At 43.1% G+C, this 23,282-nt stretch overlaps 1 long non-coding RNA gene and 1 pseudogene across 2 annotated transcripts in view; one reads left to right on the top strand and one right to left on the bottom strand.

The window, feature by feature from the left end:
• LOC143267503 (uncharacterized) overlaps positions 1-18,190 on the top strand; it is a 41,052-nt gene extending 22,862 nt beyond the window's left edge. For both annotated transcript variants that reach the window (XR_013042636.1, XR_013042637.1), the window contains exons 2-3: positions 14,180-14,450; positions 17,705-18,190. This is a non-coding gene — a long non-coding RNA (uncharacterized LOC143267503). The remainder of the gene's footprint in view (positions 1-14,179; positions 14,451-17,704) is intronic.
• Positions 18,191-20,046: 1,856 nt separating this feature from the next.
• Positions 20,047-22,474, bottom strand: LOC102908400 (DNA (cytosine-5)-methyltransferase 3A pseudogene; annotated as a pseudogene).
• Between the last annotated feature and the right edge of the window lie 808 nt (positions 22,475-23,282).

Below are 23,282 nucleotides of genomic sequence, written 5' to 3' on the forward strand. Positions count from 1 at the left end.
AGAATACCACCACAGGCCTGTCTGCATTTCCCATCTCTGCAGTAGATGGGTCTGACTGCATTTCCCATCTCTGCAGTAGATGGGTCTGACTGCATTTCCCATCTCTGCAGTAGATGGTCCTGACTGCATTTCCCATCTCTGCAGTAGATGGGTCTGACTGCATTTCCCATCTCTGCAGTAGATGGGTCTGACTGCATTTCCCATCTCTGCAGTAGATGGGTCTGACTGTATTTCGCAACCCAAGTCATTAGCATTACCTCAGATGTGTTGTGTCCAATGTCTTTTGCATGGTTGCCCTTGCTAAAGCCACACTTTTATCACAGGGCCACCACAACACCCAAAGGATAGAGCCTAGCTGAACACATGGGGCCATCACAACATCAGAGCGGGCTTGGAAGCTCACCCTGGGGGATCTCTTCCTGTATCTCACTCTCTCTCTCTCTCTCCTCCTCTCTCCCTCCTCCTCCTCCTCTTCCTCTCCTCTCTCTCTCCTCTCTTCCTCCCTTCACTTCATTTTTTGGAACGAGGTTTCTCACTGCCCTCAAAGTTCACTGACTGACTAGGCTGGCTAGCCAGCAATCTTCTGGTATCACTCTCTCTGTGCCTCCCAGCAATGGGGTTATAGGTTTGTAACACCACACTTGGATTTTTATGTGAGTTAAGGTACTCCTGTCTATGCAGCAAGCACTTTATTCTCGGAGCCTTCCCCTAGCCCAACCAGCCAGCTTTTCTTAACAATGTCTGATGAGAACAGTCAGCTTCGTCCATGTGGTACAAGTCCCCAGAGATGATTCTGTAGAAGGCGTGAGTTCCAAACATGCAAACTATCTGTTGCTAAGATCAGTAGGTGACCCTCTAGAGCCACAGGGAGAGTAGAGCTCTGCAGACGCCCTGTTCAGCTGTCCCATGGCCAACTTGTGGTTGCTGTTTGTGTCGTACATGGAAGCTTCTGGGTGGTCTTCAGTTTCAACTTGATGCTTTCATTCTTTATCCTGTTTATGATCTCTTCACAGCTGTTTCTTGACTTGACTCCAACATGTTAAAGTTGAAATGTGAAGGCGTGAGATGGGTTTGGGGACACAATTGCATGGTCCGCATGCCTTCTCAATAATAAATGTATAACAACTAATTTATTACCTAGATCCACTTGCTGCTCCTATATTCAATTAGAGTTTGTTTGGCCAAAGAATAGAGGCCATGTGACTCTCAGGAGAGTGTATGAAGTCTGGGAGCCTGGGTAGGACATTTCTTTAGATATGTCCTACCATATCTAAGCACTTCAAAGCAAAATAAGAAAAGTTAGAATAAATAGAGATTTCTATACTGAAGTGACAATTGCCAGACATACGTTTTGAGGCAAGTTAGCTCTATGCTTGGTGTCAGCCAGTGAACTAATTATCAATGGCTGGGTGACAAATGAGTCCAAAGCTTAGATAGTGACTCCCAGCTAACTAAATAGCTATTATGTTTGTCCTGGATTCAGAATTTGGCTAGGCTTGCCTGGGTCCCACAGACAGCTGTGGTCATCTGGAACTGTAATGCACAAAACAGTAGTCACCAGCCAAATGTAGAAATCATTAATTCACTGAAAAAGTTAATCCCTGTTCCTTAGCTGGAGCAGTCACATATTAAATGCTTACTAGGTCCTTAAGAAAGAAAGCTGCCAAGCAAGCCAGTTAGAGGACATTTTCTCTATTGTACAGAATTCTACAGTGCACCCTTGATTCAGAGGCTTGGTGGAGCCAGAAAGCCCAGAATTCTCTCTGTCTATGTGTTTGGTTGGTGAAGCACATCTCTTTTCAGCTACAGGTCTCTATAGGTTGTTCTGGTTTTATTTCGTGTAGACTGGCTTCAAAAATAGAAACGAAAAGATGAGCCCCAATACTCAAGATTGTTTAGAACCTCTACTGACCTCGACGTGTTTGTGCCTCATAGACAACCAGTTCATGGTACACAGGCTAGCAGTCACACAAGAGGAGCTGAACACATCATGAAAGGCATGACTTAGTGGGGCCATCACAGTGTACCAGGCAGTAAGACTTGCACACTTTTCTGAGTAAGTAGTTGTATTTGTAGAGCACAGAATGGTTTTGAAGTGTTTTTTAGTTCATCTTCTATGCTGGCCTCACATCAGACAGCATCCCGAGATTATACCATCATACCATAATGGTAGTCTCATCAGCAACACCTTTTTGTTCCCCAGTTATAATCTGTGCTGGTGGTGGCCATTCATCTGCTCAGAGATGGTCTTCCCTCTAGGATCCAGACAGAGGCCAGCCCCTATTTAGCACATGCCATTATGTAGCAGTAGAGAAGTGACCCACACTGCGCATCATGACAAAGCCATCTTTTGACCATTCCCACTGTGGCCCGCAACCACAGAACAGGGAAGTTTCCTCATGATAGGAAACTTTCTAGAAATCATTCTCAGGGCAGGGCCATGCATGCTTCTCACAGTAACATGGACAAATCCTTCAGTGCAGTAGCTAGTGGAACTGAGGGTTAACACAGAAGTTCCTATCATGTCATCTGTCGTCCTTCATATTCGTTTTCCTACACTCTATCCCTTCAGGTTTTAGGATGATGGTTTCTTTCCTTAGTCTTTTGGTCTAGAAGTGTCTGCACAAGTCAAACAAAAACGAATGGTAATTATTCCTATATTGAAGTTGTAACACACACACACACACACACACACACACACACACACACACACACACACACAATTTTGCATTTGAACTTAGTATAATCCAGCAAAAGATTTAGTCATCCCTCACCTGCTTCTGTGTCTTGATGACAGGAGAATTAATAGTCAATAAATATTTGTTCAATCAAAGAATACATGTACACATGGAAGAGGTGAATCATTATCTCATTTTCATCATAAAGCTCAAAACTAATAGAAAATAAAGCTTAATGGTACATAGAAAGGAAAAGTTAGCATCGAGGATGAGCCAGCAATCTGGTAACAACAGTTTCTTCTATACCAGTGGTTCTCAACCTGTGGGTGATGACCCTTTTGGGGTCAAATGACCCTTTCACAAGGGCCACATATCAGATATCCCACATATCAGATATTTATATTATGATTCATAACAGTAGCAAAATGCAGTTATGAAGTAGTGATGAAAATAATTTTATCGTTAGGGGTCACCACAACATGAGCAACTACATTAAAGGGTCACAGTATTAGGAAGATTGAGAATCACTGCTCTATCCTATCAGCTACTGTGCAGCACTTTCTTACATGCTCTTGTGTGTTCTAGTAGGTTCAGTTGGCTCTACCCGATTCAAGCATTGTCTCTCATCAGGTTTTGGTCTAGTTCCCCAAATACCATCAGTAAACAAGATAGAAAAAGACATAGAATTTCTAGAGAAGAAATGGAGCTAGAAATAATGGCATGATACATTAGGAGGAGAATATATAGACAAGGCTGAATGGGGTCCTAGGAATTGGTAGAATTGAGATTGAGTTTCTTCTCATGTGCAGGATAGTACCTTTAGGAGGTAGAAGTAGCCTCCCTGGCATGGGTCCTAGGAGAAGGGGTACTCAGGAGGGAGATGTTCATGGAGGCCCAGAAAAGGGTGAAGAATCCATGTGGAGAGGAAGAGATCAGGGATCTCCAGAGAGACAGAGCCAGTAAAATGGACAGGTGGAGAGACAGGAATATAGATGGTACCTTAGTTTCTTTTCCTGTTGCTTTGATAAATGCAACTTGAGGAGAAAAAGGGTTTATTCTGACTCACAGTGCAAGATTACAGTCCATCATCATGGGGAAGTCTAGGGTACAGGAGCTTGATGCACCGGACACACAGTATTCACAGTGAACATCCCTAGGTAGAATTAAGTTCAAATTGACAGCTACAGTCAACTTCTGAAAGTGCTTGGGTGGGCACTTTTACCTGAGTGAATTGAGCTTCTGTCTGCATAGATGTAACCAGTCTTTCTCCATGTTTAAAGCTTCCCTCTTGGGGAGATGCACATCCAATAGCAACCACCATGTCTTAATCTCCATCAGCATTATTTCAGTAACCTTTTACTACAAGTATCATGTTAAAATTATTCTTTCATGACAGTTACAAACTCTTTCAATTCTTACCATTATGACCACAGAAAGCTGTCTGCAGACTAGGTGTTGGCAAGCCCACAGTTTCACTTGGGTGGGTGTGCTTATGACCACACATACAGGACAGCTGATATTTTGATTATCTAGACAACTATCTGGCCCTGTGGCTGGGAAAGATTGACTCCTACCTGCACCTGTCTATCATCTAACAACTACCTATCATCTCCTAATTATCTACCTACCTACCTAGCAATAGGAATCTATCTATCTATCTATCTATCTATCTATCTATCTATCTATCTATCTATCTATCTATCTATCTATCTACCAATCCACCTAGCTATCTTTGTCACTTTTGTGTTGTTGGGAACACAATTCCCAATGTAGACAACTTAGTGGGGAAAAAGATTTATTTTGATCATGGTTTCAGATATTTCACCAGGGCAGGAAAGGCACTGTGGCTGAGCTTTAATCATGGCGGGCTAGGAAACAGATGATTCTCTTTTAGATGCAAACAATATCACAGAATAAAATCCAAATCAACTGTGCTAAAACATAGATAAAGGTAAGATCACCATGTAAGCATGAACTACCAGTCATCACCCTTAGTAAATTGGTGTCCGTTAATTCCCAATCCAGTCAGAACTGCCTGCACTTTCTGGCAGTATCCAGTCTAGGACCAGCCCTGCTCCTTGGATCTTCTCTTACACCATCCAACCCAATTCCCTGCTCATTTATTCTTATAGGTTTCTACTTTGCTGAGATGCATGTGTCTCCATGCTGTGTGCCCAACTTGCTTAACTGCAAGTGGACCCTTGAGGTCTTTTGTGTGAACATGTACACTCATCATATGTGTGTTCAATATAAACAATTTAAATGTTTGCTTGTGTGCTCCTGAGTGTATGTGTGAATGTGTCATGAGTGTGTGTGTGTGTGTGTGTGTGTGTGTGTGTGTGTGTATCTATATCTACATGTGCATGTTGGCTTCCTCAATTTTCAAGCTTTAATAATTTGCCATGAATATTAATGCCATGAAAGGCCTCTGTGTTTTGAATAGAATTGTTCAATAGAACAAGTGGCCAGTTTCTTGAGTTTCCTGTTGTATAAGAGGCTGTGGCCAATTAATGATTCCTATCATGAGTGTATGTACTATCCAGATGGTGGACATGGGAAATTAAGAGGAACATATAACAAAGCAGAGCACCCCATGTATGGGACACGTGGACATGGATGGTGAGGCCTCTGGTCAGAGGTCTAAGTCTGAACATCATGAATGTCAGGGCCAGCAAAGAAAACCTGAGGTTCATGGAACAACAAGATTGCTCCCTGTTGGAAAGCTGGTGACCTGTTTAGCCCCTCTAGCCTCTGCCCAGTCCCACATAAGCACTTGGGGTTCAGTTCTGAGACACAGTATCCACCGGCACTAATCCACACTGCACAGGCCCATCTCACTTCAGTTAACATGTTTTCTTGCATTTCCAAGAAATGACTTAACATGAGCCTCCTAGGGTTTCAAAATAAGTTTGTTTATGAAAAACAAGATTTATGTAGAGGGGGACACACAAACCAATTTAATTTTCTCTCAGGAGGAAGGAGCCTTGACAAGTGTGAATTGTGAGACTGTGGGAAAGTTTCTCCCCTGTGGTCATCAGCATACAAACACAGAAGCCACCAGGGCCTGTTCCCACCATGCTGAAAGGGTGGACAAAGCTCCAGTCAGAGAAGAACTGAAGCAAGGACAGTGCCAGCTCTGCAGACACAAAGGTCACTGGGAAAGTGCACTTCCCTAAATGAATAAGTCCTGACAAAACGACTTGCTAAGATATAGCAGAATACCCTTATATCTTCTTGCTTGGGCCAGCTTCTTGGTAATGAATTCAGGTCCGCATTAACGACATCATCTAAGGTGCCCACCTGCAGTGCACACCAGAGCCTTGTGTTGGGGAAAGGATTTGGTATAGCAGTGGGAGGTGATGGGAAGAGTTTCCAAGAGAAGTGATTTGAAGAGTAGTTGGAAAGGCACAGGACACAATGGTCCTATACCCTCAAGACTTAATGGTAATATGCATGGAAACAATGATCACAAGACAAAGTGGGAAGCAAGAGAAAAGTTGCTTTCTGATGTCAGGGTTCGTGGCATCATGTCTTACTTAGTGCCCATGATGGGTAATCTTCATTGTCATCTTGACCAGATATAGAATGAGCAGTAAGATAAACCTCTGGGAATGTCCATGAGAGGTTGAATTGAAGTTGAAAGGGATGTCTTGAATGTGGAAAGTGCCCTTCCATGGGCTGAGGTCCTAGACTGGAAATGGTTGCCTCATTTTCCTTTCACCATGTCTGTTCCACCATGATAGACTGTGCCCTCAGGCTCTGAGCTAGCAGAAACTCTTCTTTCTAGAAATTGCTTCTATGGAGGATTTTGTCATAGTAATGCTAAAAGTAACTAATATAATATCTAATAGTGTGTAATAACTTATGCTTCTTTTTGTTCAGAATGATGAATATGTGGTCATTCTCACTCAATTCTTCCCCAAGTTACTTTACAGATTCTGTAGGAAAGCATAACCCTAGAGATTTTCTTGGATAACTCTTCTTTATATATGAGAATTATTTATTTGGGACCATAGGTTTTAAGATGTTTTGTTCCATTATGGCAGGGAGTGTCGTGGAGAACAGTAGCTTGCTTCATGGTATTCAGAAAATACCAAGAGGAGGAGGAGGACAAGGAGGAGGAGGAGGACAAGGAGGAGGAGGAGAAGGAGAGAGGGAGAGAGAGACAGAGAGGAGAGAGAGGGGAGAGAGGGGAGGGGAGAGAGGGGAGAGAGGAGAGAGGGAGAGGGAGAGGGAGAGGGAGAGGGAGAGGGAGAGGGAGAGGGAGAGGGAGAGGGAGGGAGGGAGGGAGGGAGGGAGGGGGAGAGAGAGAGAGAGAGAGAGAGAGAGAGAGAGAGAGAGAGAGAGAGAGAGAACAGAGGGATGGAGACTCTGCTAATAGATCTCTTCATTATTTATTCCAAGAATCACCTGACTTACTGGATAGTGCTGGTGGGCAGGTCTTCCATAATTCAGAGCAGGTTTCCATCATTAGTTTGGTCTCAGGAAATACCCTCAGACGTACTTAGATGTGTTCTTTATTTATTTCCAAGGCATATCCCAATCCAGTCAAGCTTACAATCAAAATTAATAACTTACATTTTCTAAAGGTAACCTTTTTAGCTCTTCTGTTGCTTTATTGCACATCTCAAAGGCCTGTGGTAGAGGATCTGTAATATTGGGGAAATATTATCTTGGATCCTAGGAGTCTTGTGTTTGCCCCTTCTACTTGTTATCTCTGTGACTAACAGTCAACTGATAAGCACATGATCAAGTTTCTTCATTTGGGCAATGAGATGATAGAATAAGGAATCTGTGAGGTTCTTATTTTCTAATCACATTCTAACTTTATAGAGCACTTCCAGTGGTCCATGAGAATACACCAGGAGGTGTTAGCTACAACTCAGAGCTGAAGATATGCCTATGGAGTAGATTCCGAGAAGTCTATGAAAGGGATCTTTAAAACACTCTAACAATTGCAATATAATAAATGATTATAGATTTCATATCATAAAAGACTGTGTATTTGTTATCTCTTTTTTTTCCATGGGTCAGGATTCCATGGCCATGATTTGGCTTGGTCCTCAGCATTTGCAAGGTCACAATAATCAAAATTATCTACTGGCTACATCCATCTCAGGAGCTTGATCTTTTTCCATATTCAAATTGTTGTCAGAACTTATTTCCATGTGGTATAGATAAGAGGTCCTGATTTTCTTTTTGGCTATTAGCTTTTAGAGGCTACCTGAAATTTCTTTTTATGTGTTTCTGAGGGAAATGACAGCCATCTCAAAGCCTTGAAATTTACTTCTTAAAATTCAGTGAGGATAGTCTTCCTTCTGCCTACAAAGACATATATCTATAGTGGGTGGGATAGTGCCCTTCTTCAGGATTCATGTCTACCCACCTAACAGGACTACCATATCTACAGCTGCAATTAGCTAAGAAGGCATACTGAGGTTGGGTAGGCCCTAATACAATGAATGGCAATCTTACCAGAGCAGAACAGAATACATCTGGTTATAATGATCCACGCCTGTGTTCCTAGCTCTAGTAGTCTGACAGAGGAGGATCACAAGTTCAAGGCCATCATAAGCAACTAAGTGAGAAAATGAAAACTGGGGTGTGTCTCAGTGGAAAGTTGTTTGCTTGGTGTACAAAGGACATGCATCTTATCTCAGTATACTGAGGAAGAAAGCAGATAACAGCACCAAGTCAAAGGAGTAGTTATATCCAAAATATATGAAGAACTCAAAAAGTGGATATCCAAGAAAACATATTTAACAATTTAAAAACATGGTGTACAGATCTAAACAATCTCAAGGTGACCTGTGCATGACAAGAGGGATGGGGAATTGAGGTTCTTTGTATTTGGATAACACACTTCTGAGGAGTGGGAGTGCCCAGGTTTAAATACAGTTCTCTCTCTCTAAATCCAAGCCTCCCGTTTTCCCCATGTGTCTGGATCATTAGAGTTCTTTGTTTCTTGATGTCCCAAAGGTCTGTGTTGCCACCTGTTCACTGTGATAGACCCAGAAATGGCTGCAAAGATTCTTCTTGCTGTATTCATATCATTAACCCCATGTTGCTGCAGCTCTTACCACTGTGAAGCAGCCTCTCTTTCCCACCTCTGGGGAGGGGTGGCTGGCACACCCCTGACTGTAAAAAAGTAACTTTGTACAGGCTGCGCATGCCCAGCTACAGATGGAAGAACCGTAGATGAGCTCAATACTGCATACCACGCCCCAAATAATAAGGAAACAGAACATCATTTTGTCATTAAATTTTAGAATATTTTTTTGGTATCGCTTAATAGCATCATCACAAAAATTTCTTTATAAGAATAAAATTATATTTAGGAGATGTCTTAGAAATTATGGGTCTTTCTCCCACCTCAGTTATTTCTTTTCTTCCATCTCTCCTCATGAAGATGGATATACTTTAAACTATTACTATTTCATGGATGGAGAGATAGTCAGTGGCTGAGACTGCATACTTCTCTTGATCCATGTTGAGGAAGTAAGCTGTACTTGTATCCAGACACATCACAGATTATTTCCTAGGCTCCTCTTAATACCTTCTGGGCAGGTTTTCTATCCCTATTCTTCAGGGTAAGTGAAACCTGGAACTGTAGCTCTGAGAACTCTTTCATTTAATCCCTTTTTAAACATGGTACAGAAGTGTGCCCAGCAAACATCCAGTTTATGATGAGAGTCGCAAAAGACTCTAAACTCATGGTGTGGTATGACTCAGTGCTCTGTTGCCCCTCAAGGACCCTGATGATAGGTTCAGTGTCCTTTGGACAATGATGAGGATCAGCCGTCTTTGACTCACACAAATGTCCAGTGCAAACAGAATGAAATTTTAGGCTGAAATTGGGAGTCTAAACACTTCATAATCTCTGCATCTTGACCAGTTGTGGGTTTCTGAGTTATTCACTGTCTCTTGAAGCTTCTTTGGTGAGGTTGGGAGATGTACTAATTGATGGGATAATGACACGTCATTGGGAATTGACTTAATACCATATCTCATTAGCAGAGTGACAGTTTAGGTCCCCCCCAGGGCCTATCAGTTCTCTCACTGTGAGAACCATCCTCAGTATCCTGGATTTATTCTTCTTTATGCACAAGGTTTTCAAGTCTGCTTATTTTGCCTCTCCCTTTTGCTGAGTCTTGTGGGATTTTTTTTTAAAATTAAAAATGAACACATACACACATTGTCTGAATCAGAAATTATATTTCAAATGTTAAATACACAGGTCTGAACTACACACTTAACCAAAAGGCATCTAGGAGAAAAAGTGTCCCAGCTCTGTCACACCAGGTCTTGTTTGAAAAGTTTCTCATACTTGTCAACACCAGACTATCATACAGCAAGGGAAAACAGAAAATTATGTATTCACACAATTAGCCTGAAAAATCACCTATATAAGGTTCATTCTAAGGATTACTCTATATGATTCCATTTATTGGAAGACAAGTGGTGATGACTGACAGGTTTGTCACAAGAAGTCCTGATCTGCCTGAAGTGAGCTGCTTGCTTCTAACTTGCCTACATGTCTGCCTATGAGCAGAAACCTACATGTACTTTTCCATCTCGAACGGTTTTATCAAACTCTTTCCCCTTTGGCCTTCAATGTTCAAGGAATCTGCCTTGTCCTGTTCTTACTTTATTTAGTTGCCTACATATGGTCCTCCTTTGGATTAAGCAGGGACCACTTCATTTGGGGTGAAGTTGGTCCCATTGACAAACTATTTTTATTACTCAAGATTCATCGTTTATTCACCTTAATTCTTTCATGGTATGATGGGGGACCAACATTGAGTTCTCTCCTAGGCTTATAGCCAGCTCTACCCACTAGACCTATGGATGGATGCCATGGTCATCTCACTCTGTCTTGATTACACTATTTACATATCACATTTCTCAGAAACCAGTGCAAACCTCGAGAAACAGAAAATATCAAATTATGTGCTCAAAATTAAGGACCAGTCAAATTTTAGTTTTGTGCACTTATTTAAATGTATGACACTTGTAGGTTTTAATACCATGCTTCTATATATTTGCAACAATTTTAATTGAGTTTTTATAATATTAAGGCCCCTACTCCCTTAAGGCCACTTTACTATCACTTATCTGCCCATCTACCCCACTTTCATCAAATTCACCCATAAAGCCTCAACAGTAGCCTGGGTATAATGATGGGCGGGGGATGAGCAACCATCCTGGACCATTGATGGTGTTGTGGTGCACAGTGTGTGCTCATGTTCATGTGCACAAGTATGTATGTGTATGAGTGTTCTCATGGGGGCAGGAGCTTGTTCTTGTGTTCATGAATCCAGGTGCATGTGAGTACATATGTGTAAATGTATGCATGTGTATTCAATGTGCACACATGCATTCATGTGTGTGTATATGTGTACATATACCCACACTCCTACCAGTCCTAAATGATGTATTTCACTTATGTGTCATCTCCCCCCACCAAATTATTTAGCCTTTTCCATGGAAGGAGTGAAACTGGCATAATTCATGTCTGCTGGAGACTCACTTAGTACATATGGGGTGCTATGGAATAATCCTTTTGTACACTGTGTGAATATATGTTACCATGATTGGTTTAATAAACAAGATGACTGGCCAATAGTTGAACAGGATGAATTTAGGTGGGAGAGCCAAACTGAGAGTGATGGTATGAGGAAGGGTAGAGTTGGAGAAGTTGCCATCCAGGCACAGGGAGAAACAAGATGGACATGCTATATGGAGAAAAGGTACTAAGCTATGTGGCAAAGCATAGATAAGAAATATGGGTTAATTTAAATGTAAGAGTTAGCTAGCAACAAGCCTGAGCTATTGGCTGGGCATTTATAAGTAATATTAACTCTCCAAATCAGTTATTTGGAAAGCAGCTGCTGGTCATTTGGGAGCAGGTGGTTGGGACAGGAAAACTCCACCTACAGTGGGGAGTATGATCATGCTGATTACATTTAAAATGAGGCTGTCACAATTTCAGCTGCACTGTTAACAAGAAGACAGATGTTTTAAATTTATAGGAAGCAGTATAGGAAAGCCACTGAGGAAGGCAGTGCTGGCAGATCACACTGTCCTTGGCCTGCAACCTCTTCTTTGCTTGACTGTCTGCCCCTGCCTAGCTCTTCTCCTCTCAGAATGTGCCATACCTGTCATGAAAGGCCTTCAATTGGCTCCCCTTTGCTTCTGCAGTGAGATCCTGACTTGCTCCTTAGATCTGTTCCATCTGTTCTCCTTCCTATAGAATCTGCAAAATATTCTAGAAGCAGCCCCAGAGCTTGCAGTTTCTTGGGGCCACTGTCTGAATGTTCCTAGTTCTGGTAATTTTCATGCTTTTTTTTCATTCCAGAAAGTCCTGTCTATCATCTGTAACCATCATTCCCTGACTCTCCCTCAGGATGCTATTTCTAGACCCTTTTAAACTTTGTGGTAGAGCCCTCATCTTGCTTTTATTGGAGTCATTAATGCACACATCTGTTTGTCCTAGCAGACAGAATCCCAAGATGCTACTTATTTTAAACCCTGGCTTTCACATCATCCCACCCAGCTAACACTAAAGCCATCATGAGACACCCACAGGGACAGCTGTGCTTCTCATCAATGTTTTCACAAGTGTTCTCCCAGACATTGCATGTATGCTAATTTCACCCTCTTTTCACTTGTTGGCCCAGATGGCAAGGGACACTGAAGAGAGGCAGGTCTGTGTTTCTTGATATCCAGGTTCCTAGCCCACATTGCTGTTCTGAATTATCCCCAAGCAGGGAGCCATCCATGGAGGTATGAAGATGGGGCCATTTAGCCCAGGGCACCAGCTTCTGTCTGCCTATTTGGTTCTTCATTTCCAAAACCTTAGAGAATAATTATCTGGAATGTTCCAAGGAAATCAGGGATTAGAAGCAGCATCCAGCATGGGTTTTAACTCAGGGCAGTAAGACACCAATATTAACCCCCATGAGAATAAATAATTTTACAAGTCTATAAAGAAGAAGCCTGTTCACTATTTGAGCACCATGGCTTGGTTTGGATTAGTGATGTGGAAATACCAAATTCCATCTCAATTTTCTAAGAACTAACTTTATGTATGTCAATAGACTTTGACATTTTTTACTTGTGGCTCCTCTTTAATATTAAAACCAAGATCACACACTCTTAGATAAATGTTAAACCCCTTTACAGGCATCATATCTGAGATCCATTATTGTATCTATCTATGTATATCTATGTATCTATCTATGTATATCTATGTATCTATCTATGTATGTATCTATGTATGTATCTATGTATGTATATGTATGTATCTATCTATGTATCTATGTATCTACCTATGTATCTATGTATCTATGTATCTATCTATGTATCTATGTATCTATCTATCTATCTATCTATCTATCTATCTATCTATCTATCTATCTATCTATCTATCTGTTATTTTTCAAGACAGGTTTTCTCTGTGTAAAAGCCCTGGCTTTCCTGGAACTCACTCTGTAGACCAGGCCGAACTCGAATTCATAGAGATTCACCTGCCTCTGCTTCCTGAGTGCTGAGCTTAAAGGTTTGTGCCACCATGCCCAGCTGAGCTCCATGATCTTAAATAACCATAATCATCTGCCGCAGGTAACACCATTTTTAAGATAGAGAAATGCATACACATGTGTAGCCTGTTTTGCTTAAACCTCCACATAGTGTCCACAATGCCTTTCTTTGCCAACATTGTAGCTACTTCTTCTCAGCAGTCCCACCATTTCTTTCCTTGTGGGGGCCTCACACTGGGCAGTTCTTTCCCCTTCAGGAAATAGAACAGTCTGCCAAGTGTTTATTTAGTCTGCTTCTCTCATGTGTCAGAGCTGGGACTTTCCCCTTTCCTTCTGGGAGCTCAGGCTCCGTGGGTCAGTGCAGGGGACTGGGTGGCCTGTTGTCTGACATTCAGCAGAGTCCACTGCCTGACTTTACCTCAGGTACAATCCTTTCCCCGTACAGCCTTCTGGGTAAAATCCCATGTATCTATGTGGGATTAAACATGATTCCTGCATGTCCTAAAATAAGAACACTGATTTTTGAGCTGGTAAGTGGACTCAGTGTGGTATGGATGCCCATTGGGAACCTGCTCAGAATGAGGAGGAAACAGGGAATCAACTACTTTCGAGTTGGAATACCACACTGTCACATGCTACATGTGTTCAAATACAGTTTTCAGTTTGCTGGATTATTTGGCAAGATGGAACTAGTCTCAGTATTCCTTGGATTTGGCATAATATCCAGCCTTGGGGAGCTGACCATCCTTCACTTCAGGCCTGACACTTGGCCAGGACCATCGTGCAGTTTTGCTCTACATGGCTAGTGCCTACTCCTGAGGCTCCTGAGGACCTGCCAGGGCACTCCCAAATATTGCCTTGCTTTGAATTTGCATGTATTCAAAAGCATTCTACCCCCAACTTTCATGTGAATTCAGCAAGTGAACATTTGCTTCCATGTAGTAATGTTTCTCTTTTCAGAAAGAGCATGCCAGGCCTGGTGGCATAGGCCTGTAATCCCACCACTAGGAAGAACAAGGAAATGGACAGTTCAAGGCCAGCCTGAGGTGCTTAGAGTGCTCCTGTTTCAAAAAGCTTAAGACCTACCCACCAACCAAACAACCTACTAACCAACCTATCAGTCAACCAACCAACCAACTAACCAACCAGCCAACCAAGGAAGGGAGAGATGGAATTTGAGAGACAACAACAGCTACTACTAGAGATCTTCATGCTGAGTAGCAAACTCAAGGTAAGTGCTCAGGTGTGCACCCACTCTTTGCTCTGGCAGAGCTTTGGCCTAGTCACTTGGAAATCTCTCCAAATATTCAATATCTTTGAAATCCACCCTCAGGTGTCACTTCAAGAGAAAGCCACACAGTCTGTCAGCCAGCACTCACACTCTCCTTCCTCCAATTCTTCCAGGAACCCGAGTCTCTACTGTTTAGTATTTGTGGCATCATCTGCCTTTCACTCCTTCATTCTAGCCATGATGTCCCCTGCTAGACAAGTTCAAAGAAGAATCAGGCCTTTTCTTTGCTTTTGGATTGTTGATTGATTCCCATTGTCCTGAATAGTACAGGGCATGTAGGAAGTAACCAAAAACCATCTGTTGAGTTAGGGCTTTTATCTCTATTGAACACTTCTGTGTTTGTTTTGATTGACATGCTTGGTTGATTGATATCGCAGGTCTTTCTTTTTGGACCACCAGGCCCCCTGCAATAATGACATGGAGACTTATTATTAATTATGAAAGCCTGGTCCTAGCTTAGGCTTGTTCCCAACTAGTCCTTAAAACTTAAATTAACTCTTTTATAGTAATCTATGTTCTGCCATGTGGCTCATTACCTCTCCTCCATTTTGTATATCTGACTCCCTCCATGTCTGGCTGGCTTGATCTTCACACCTCAGAATCATCCCAAGTTTCTCTCTCCCTGGAAGACCCAACTAGTCTTTCCTGCCTACCTATTGGCCATTCAACTCTTTATTAAACCAATCAGAAACATCTTAGGCAGAGACACATCTTCACAGTGTACAAAAAGATTATCCCACAACATTTCCCCCTTTTGTCTAAATAAAAAGGAAAGGATTTAACTCTAACAGAGTAAAACTATATACAATAAGGACAAGTATCAGGTAAGAATTACATTCACAATGTCCATTTCATTTTTATTTGGCAAATTCAGAGACAATACTCTACTATCTATCCTATCCTGGTGAGTCCAAAGTTTTGTACCTAAATCCCTTTCTATCATAACTTGCATTAACAACTTAAAAATATCTTTTTAGACCTTAAAACATTTTCTTAGATAAACAACTTCTTTTATGTCTCTCAACCTTTATAAAAATTACATCTCTTCTGAAAGTTTCTTTTCTGAATTTGGTAACCTAGCCTTACCTTTTACCTCTTGGGTTTCCAGGGAGAAAAAATTAAAAAGAAGAAAAGCACAGTCTTTGTGACCCTGCATGTTGCCCATAGCTCCTCCCTAGAATAAGTAGATCACTTAGATTGGAAGCCAAATGAGATGTTCTTTTACCAGTCTGTCTAGTACAGTGTTGAGCCGTGTACTAGGTAGATAATATATATTTAATCAGTGAAGCTTACGTAGTGACATAATTTATACTAATTCTGAAACTGGATAATTTCTTCTTGAAATCAGCCATTTTCCATGGTCTCTTCCTGCCACTGCTTTCATTTTAGCATCATATTCAAGACTTCAATGCAGTAAGTAATGCATCTGTTGACTTTTCAGAAAAGGGCTCTCTGAGCTGACAACGTGTTTGCGAGAGCGGCTTTTTCACTGGCAGCAGATTGAGAAGATCTGTGGCTGTGGAGAGGACTCTAGCTATACTTTACAGTGGATTTTCTTCCTTTACAGCCCTGCTAGAACCACACAGGAATCTCCTTGTGGTTACTGGATATAAAGCTCATGAGTAGGGCCTGTGTCCTGACTCTTTCCGCTCCATATTAGTCCACACTCAGCTTCTAGTACACCATCAAAACACTGGAATTGTTTTCAATTCCAGCAGCTTTCAGGGCTGTTGTCCTCTGCTCTAAATGAGGGATATTGATCTCTCTGGGTATTCCTCTCTTCGTATTTGGAATGTGTGTGTATGTGTGTGTGTTTGCACATCAGTATGTATGCAATCTCCTTCTGACTTCAGACAAGCCCAAGGAAAGTCACTGATGTTCAGTTTCTGTGGATGACTCTTACTATAAGAACTACTCTTCAAGTGTGTCATGTGTTGAACATTGAACACCTGCATTCATTTTTAAGTATTTGCCTTCTACCAACCTTTAGAATTTTATTTTTTTAAATTTTTTTTCAACTTGGCAAATATTAGAATTTTTAAAAGTAAACTTGATCATAGAATTCTTGACATCTAACAATGATGCACACTTTCAGTCTTTACTTATTCACGTATTCTACTTCTGGGAATTGAACTCAGGCTACACACAAGCTTTACCCATGATCTTCACTCTCAGACATGAGCATGGTTTTACCCAGATCTCAGCATTTAGTTTCAACGAGACAACATATAAGACAGAACAATAGGTTTATATAAAAATTACCTTAATGTTAATTTTCAAGTACCCCATGGGTACTGTGGTAACACCTTCTATCCCAAGAAATGCTTTTACCTCTTCTCTTCAGCTTGCTCTTAAATTCCAGGCTTCTCCATGGCCTTTCTTTTGTGCCTCACCAAAACTTTGGATCATAGTTCTTAGACTGGCTTCAGCACTGATATCTAAACTCCATGAAGACCAATTAATCTTACGGTGTTTGGTGGATCCTGACTGCAAGATCTCTGGGATCTCTCAGGTGTTCCACTATGCACTGCTTTGGGCCCTTTGTGAGTTCTTCTTCAGTCCTCCATTTTCATACTCTGGATTTGCTTCTGTGTGACTGTAGCTGGTAGATGAGTCATGAGTACCCAACCCCCACCCAAGTCCAAAAGGAGGCTTTATTTTTCTGTCATATGTACCCTTTGGACTTCATCATAATGGTGATAAATGTCCATTGACTTAGACCCTTCTTAATTTCTCATGTTCTGAATAGAATAAAAAAATCCCTTAAAATTCTTTTATCTGTATAGTTTCATTCTTATTTCAGGAAATGACATGATTCATAATAGTTATGATTCATAATATTTATGATTATGCTGAAATGCTATATCCAAGTGACTTCATAAATATAAAAGTGCTCTATGAAATTAAGTAAGCATTCAAATAGCTCTTGGTTGAATATGAGATCTGGAGTTCATGCCTGGCCCTGTAAAGATGGTCAGAACCTATGACTAAGGATATCACAGACCCTATTGATGTTGGTCATGTTGCCAAACTATCTTTTAAGACTTTATGTTTATACCGTATGTTTGAGCTTCCTCAACCTTGGTCAGAGAAGCTTCCTACTGCATAGGAAAGTGGTTAATGCAGAGACTCAATAAGTGACCATGAGTTCTCAGCTATAGGTGAAATATCTGTATTAATTCTCCCCACTGCAGACTCAGGAAGCATCATGGAAAAGGATGCAGATAACATCAGAGCCGGAAGATAGACAGCTGTTGCACACATGAACTCATGACTACACAAGACCTATACAAAAATCAAACAATTTGAAACTTCCATCATGGTGGATGGAAAGGATCCACAGACCCTTCCTATAGCTGAGGAGCTACAGGCAATTGATGATTATTGAGGGAAGGTAGAGTGACTTTTCTTTAGGAATGTGCACACTGGTATGGTCCCCACACCTTAGTTGATGACCTCACTCCCACGTGCATAAAAGAAGCATGAATTAGACTTAGTGGATTATTTAAGAAAATATAAAGGGCCAGAGAGATGGCCCACTGGTTAAGAGTGCTTACTCTTCTTGTAGAGTACTAGAGTTCAAATCCCAGCACCCATGGCAGGCAGCTCACACCCACTTACTTAACACCATCTTAAGGGGATCCAGTTCCCTGTTCTGGCCTCTGTGGGCATCCGCACACTCATATACATAAAATAAAATAAAATAAAATGAAATAAAATAAAATAAATATTCTTTAAAAAGACATGAAGTTGGTATATGTGTTGAAAGGGGGTTGGGAGAGCTGGAGGGAGGGACTGGGAGTAGATATGACCATTATACATTGTGTGGAATTTTTGAAGAGAGAAAGAAACACTATATAAACCTGAAAAAATGTTATGCCATCCTGAAATGTATTAGTAAATTGTTTTAGTTTTATAAAGAGAAGGAAAATGCACATTTAAAATAAAACTGTGTGTGAATTTGATAATAGCTCAGATGTCAGTGTAGGTCCAAGTCCTGGTGGCCTGTGGAATGCAGGCTGCACCTGCCTTCATGTTCTCTGGCCTCCTTTGCATCCAGAACCCCCATTTATGAGCCTTGATAAACACTGGCCAGTGCTATCCAAGATTTACCCTTCTGTCTTTAAAAAGAGTCACAAAGAAAAGGTGTGTGTGTGTGTGTGTGTGTGTGTGTGTGTGTGTGTAGAAGGTAGTTATTGTGTGTGCTGGCAAGGTTTATGTAAACTTGACACAAACTATAGTCTTCTTAATAGAGGGAACTTCAATTGAGAAAATGCCTCCATAAGATCAGACTATAGACAGGCCGATAGGGCATTTTCTTTTTTTTTTTTTTTTACATTTTGTATGTTTTTTTATTTGCTCCAGGTGGGGTTCATGGCAGATCACTTTCCCTCACTCTGGATTATTTCTGATCCCATGAGGAGCCTTCAATGTGGCTGACAAATTCAAAATGGGGGGGGGGGAGTTTTCTCGTTGCCACCTTCCCGAGGCAGTCATTTTAGATGATATTCAAAGGTTATTATTGCACGAGTCTGGAGAAATTCCACACTCAGCTTCCCCAGGTCCCGACCACCTCTGCTTGACCCCCTTTTGGGCAGGGAGAAGCTGGGCATGGTTCAGGGGGGATACGGTTCCTCCTCTGGCTTGTTAAAAACCAAGAGGGAAAACGACACCCTCTCCCTCAGAGGCGAGCCCTCCAGCTGCCCTCTCCCCCCACATCCTGGGCTGAAACCCCTTGCACAGAAGGCCAGGTGGAAGCTGATGTTCTCGCTCATCTCGCTGTTGTGAAAGCACCATTATGAAGTCAGGTTGTACAGTAGTTAACAGTACCTTTTATATATATATCTCATATCTATCATATATATATATATAAACTGTAAACAAGAGGTAACAGCGGCTTCTAGAAACTGGTTTTCTTCAAGGTTTCCTGTATGGTAGGCACCTGAAATACTGTAGAAAAGTGTCTGGTGTATTCTCAGCGCCCTGCTGCTAGTTGGGTTCTGTTCTGCATGACCAGGAATGGTGCTCTTGAGACTGCTCAGGGGCTGGGAGGGGACTCTGCCTCCCGAGGGTCTCTATTCTGTTCCTGTTTGTGCTCCTATCTGATCAGGCTAGAGACAACCAAAGAGATATATAGGAAAAAAAAAACAATATATAAATTTTTATAGAATTTTCCCTCTCCCTTTCCTGTCCAAGGTATCACTACTTTCTGTTGTTACTGATTTTGCTGTAATAACCCTCTTGTTTAAGTCACAGCAAGAAACAAAAACCCAAACAAACAGAAAACCCCTCTGAAAAGAGCAGAAAACAAAAGGTTCCCCTCCTCGGAAAAGGAGGGGGTAAAGGGGAGGGGCCTATTTTGCTTTTTTTTTTTTTTGGTTTTTTTTTTTTTTTCGAGACAGAGTTTCTCTGTGTAGCTTTGCGCCTTTCCTGGAGCTCACTTGGTAGCCCAGGCTGGCCTCGAACTCACAAAGATCCGCCTGGCTCTGCCTCCCGAGTGCTGGGATTAAAGGCGTGCGCCACCACGCCCGGCCCTATTTTGCTTTTTAAATAGGACTGAAGATTAACATTGAAAACTCAGGAGATGATGTCCAACCCTTTTGCAAGGCCAAGCCCTCCGGCATTTCCTCCTCTGTTTGTTTGAAATTCCTTTTTCTCTTCTGGGTGCTGATACTTCTCTCCGTCCTCTCGTTCTTGGTGTTTTGTGGTGTTTTTTTTTTTTTTGTTTGTTTGTTTTAACTTTGTTATCATCATCATCATCACTACTTCAGTTTGCCCCCATGTCCCTTACACACAAGCAAAATATTCCTTCAGCGGAGCAAAGAGATGGTGGATGACCGGTACGCTCCACGACCGGCCCAGCAGTCTCTGCCTCGCCAAGCGGCTCATGTTGGAGACGTCTGTGTAGTGGACAGGGAAGCCAAACACCCTTTCCATTTCAGTGCACCAGAGGATATCTTCCTTCTCATTCATGAAGACGGGGAAATGCTGGTCTTTGCCCTGCTTTATAGAGTTTGACCTGGTGGTAATGGTCCTCACTTTGCTGAACTTGGCTATTCTGCCGTGTTCCAGACACTCTTGCAGCTCCAGCTTATCATTCACAGTGGATGCCAATGGCCTGTTCATGCCAGGAAGGTTACCCCAGAAGTAATGGGCCCTGTGTGCAGCAGACACTTCTTTGGCGTCAATCATCACGGGGTTGGACTCAAGAAATCGTGAGATGTCCCTCTTGTCGCTCACGCCCATGGCCACCACGTTCTCAAAGAGCCAGAAGAAGGGGCGGTCATCTCCCTCTTTGGGCCGCGCATCATGGAGGAGGCGGTAGAACTCAAAGAAGAGCCGGCCAGTACCCTCGTAAAGTCCCTTCCGGGCAGGGTTGACGATGGAGAGGTCATTGCAGGGACTGCCCCCAATCACCAGATCGAATGGGCCCCACTCCTGGATATGCTTCTGTGTGACGCTGCGGACGTCCCCGACGTACATGATCTTTCCTTGGTGCCGCACCATGCCCACAGTGATGGAGTCCTCACACACCTCTGAAGCAATGTAGCCGTCCACTTGGATGCCCAGGTCCTTTAGCACCAGGAGCCCTGTAGCAATTCCATCAAAGAGAGATAGCACCCGGATAGGCTTCCTCTTCTCAGCCGGAACAGGTGGGTAAACCTTTGGGGGGTCAAATTCCTGGTCATGGTTATTGGCAAAGAACATCTGGAGCCTGGAAGGCCAGTCTTCCCGTCTCCGCAGCAGTCCATAGGTGCCCTTGTGCCCACACATATAGCAGTTCCAGGGGTCTTCCTTAATGGCTGCCTGGGCAGCTCCTGGCCCCACCAGGAGATCCACACACTCGCACACAAAAGCACCTGCAGCAGTTATTGTTCCCACAGATGAGCACTTCACGCCCCCCACAGCAGATGGTGCAGTACGATTGGTACCCATCATCGTCATACTGGTAGGCGCACTCCAAGAAGCAGTTCTTACAGTTCTGGCACATTCCACCAATGAAGAGTGGGTGCTCCAGGGTGACATTGAGGCTTCCACATGAGATACAAATGTCCTCGATGTTCCGACACTTCTGCCGCACCTCATATACCAGCCGCTCTCTTGTGCGCTCGTCAATGATCTCCTTGACCTTAGGCTTTTCTGCTGTGCTCTTTCTGGGTTTCTTGGCTGGTGGGGGAGGGGCATACGCAGCCGCCTCGGGCTCAACCCACATGTCCGTGTAGACCTCCTTGTATGGATTCTTCTCCTCTTCCGGTGGCTCTAGGCCCTTGGGACCAGAGGGCTGGAAGCCCCCAAGGGCCCATTCGATCATCTGCTTGTTCTGCACCTCCACAGCCTTCCCGGTGTCACTTTCGTCACTGTCATTGCAGGCCGGAAACAGCTTCCCAGCACGGCTGCTGGCCACCTGGAGGACTTCGTAGATGGCTTTGCGGTACATGGGCTGCTTGTTGTAGGTGGCCTGGTGGAAGGCGCTGCAGAAGGAGCTCAGGGGCATGAGCTTCTCGACGCACACCACCGAGAACTTGCCATCTCCGAACCACATGACCCAGCGAGTGCCTTCAGTGGCCCGGCTCCGTCCTGTCATCCACCAAGACACGATCCGGCCTGGCCACCAGGAGAAGCCCCGGAGTTTCCCCCACACCAGCTCTCCAATGCCAAAGCCACGGCCGTCCTCATACTCAGGCTCATCGTTGGCTGCTTTGGTGGCATTCTTGTCCCCAGCATCAGCCCCCGCTGGCTCAGGGGTGGTGGCCACAGTAGGGGACGCAGGGTCGGTGGGCTGCTGCACAGCAGGAGGGCTAGCCTCCTCTACCTTCTGAGGCTCTCCAGAGGCCTGGTTTTCTTCCACAGCATTCATTACTGCAATGACCTTGGCTTTCTTCTCAGCCCATAAGGCCAGGTGCAGCCCCTCTGCGGTCCGGCTCAGGTCGGGCATTTTCTTTATTAGTAATGAATGGAGGAGGACACAGCTCATTGTGGGTGGCATAATTTCTTAGCTGGTGGTACTGAGTTCTGTAAGAAAGCAGGCTGACTGAGTCATGAGGAGCGAGCCAGGAGGGAGCCACCCCCATCCCTACACCATGGCCTCTGCAATAGCTCTTGCCTCCAGGTCCCTGCCTCGTTTGGGTTCCTGCCTTGACTTCACTTAGTGGACTATGATTCAGGATATGTAAACCAAACAAACTCTTTCCTCCCCAACCTTTTTTTGGTCATGGTGTTTTATAGGAGCAATAGTAACCATAATTAAGACACTGTGTCATTAGGTCATTAGGCCCTAATGCCATTGGGTCACTTCAGAAATAATTACAAGGAGGCAATAGATCAGATTTATCTTGATTTCTGGCCCAGCAATCATCCTATACTGTGTTGTCTTGATATTATTTCAAGTGGACCGATTAGAAGCTATGGTCCTGGGACATTAAACCCTGAGACCCACAGCTGCTAATGACCAGATCAGCATCTTCTGGGTCTGGTTAGTGTCCAGTGAGGAATTATTTACATATTAGAGTTCAAGGTTTTGCTTCATTTCACAGAAGCAAGATAAGGTCTGGCTGACTGATGCCATTTGACACGGAGAACCATATTTCTGTGCCCTGTCTTCTTGCTCCTGAATTCCAGTCATGCTGACCTTGACAAGGATCGTGACCACGTTGCCACCCACTGCACTAGTCCTGCTCCCCTGGCCATGAACTTCCTTTCAGTTTGTCCCAAACATTTGCAAGTGGTTTCTCTGCCTCAAGTGGTCCTCTTTGCAGCAACCTCTTTGTTTTA

This window comes from Peromyscus maniculatus, chromosome 10 (genome assembly GCF_049852395.1).
Source record: "Peromyscus maniculatus bairdii isolate BWxNUB_F1_BW_parent chromosome 10, HU_Pman_BW_mat_3.1, whole genome shotgun sequence".
In the NCBI taxonomy this organism is placed as follows: domain Eukaryota; kingdom Metazoa; phylum Chordata; class Mammalia; order Rodentia; family Cricetidae; genus Peromyscus; species Peromyscus maniculatus.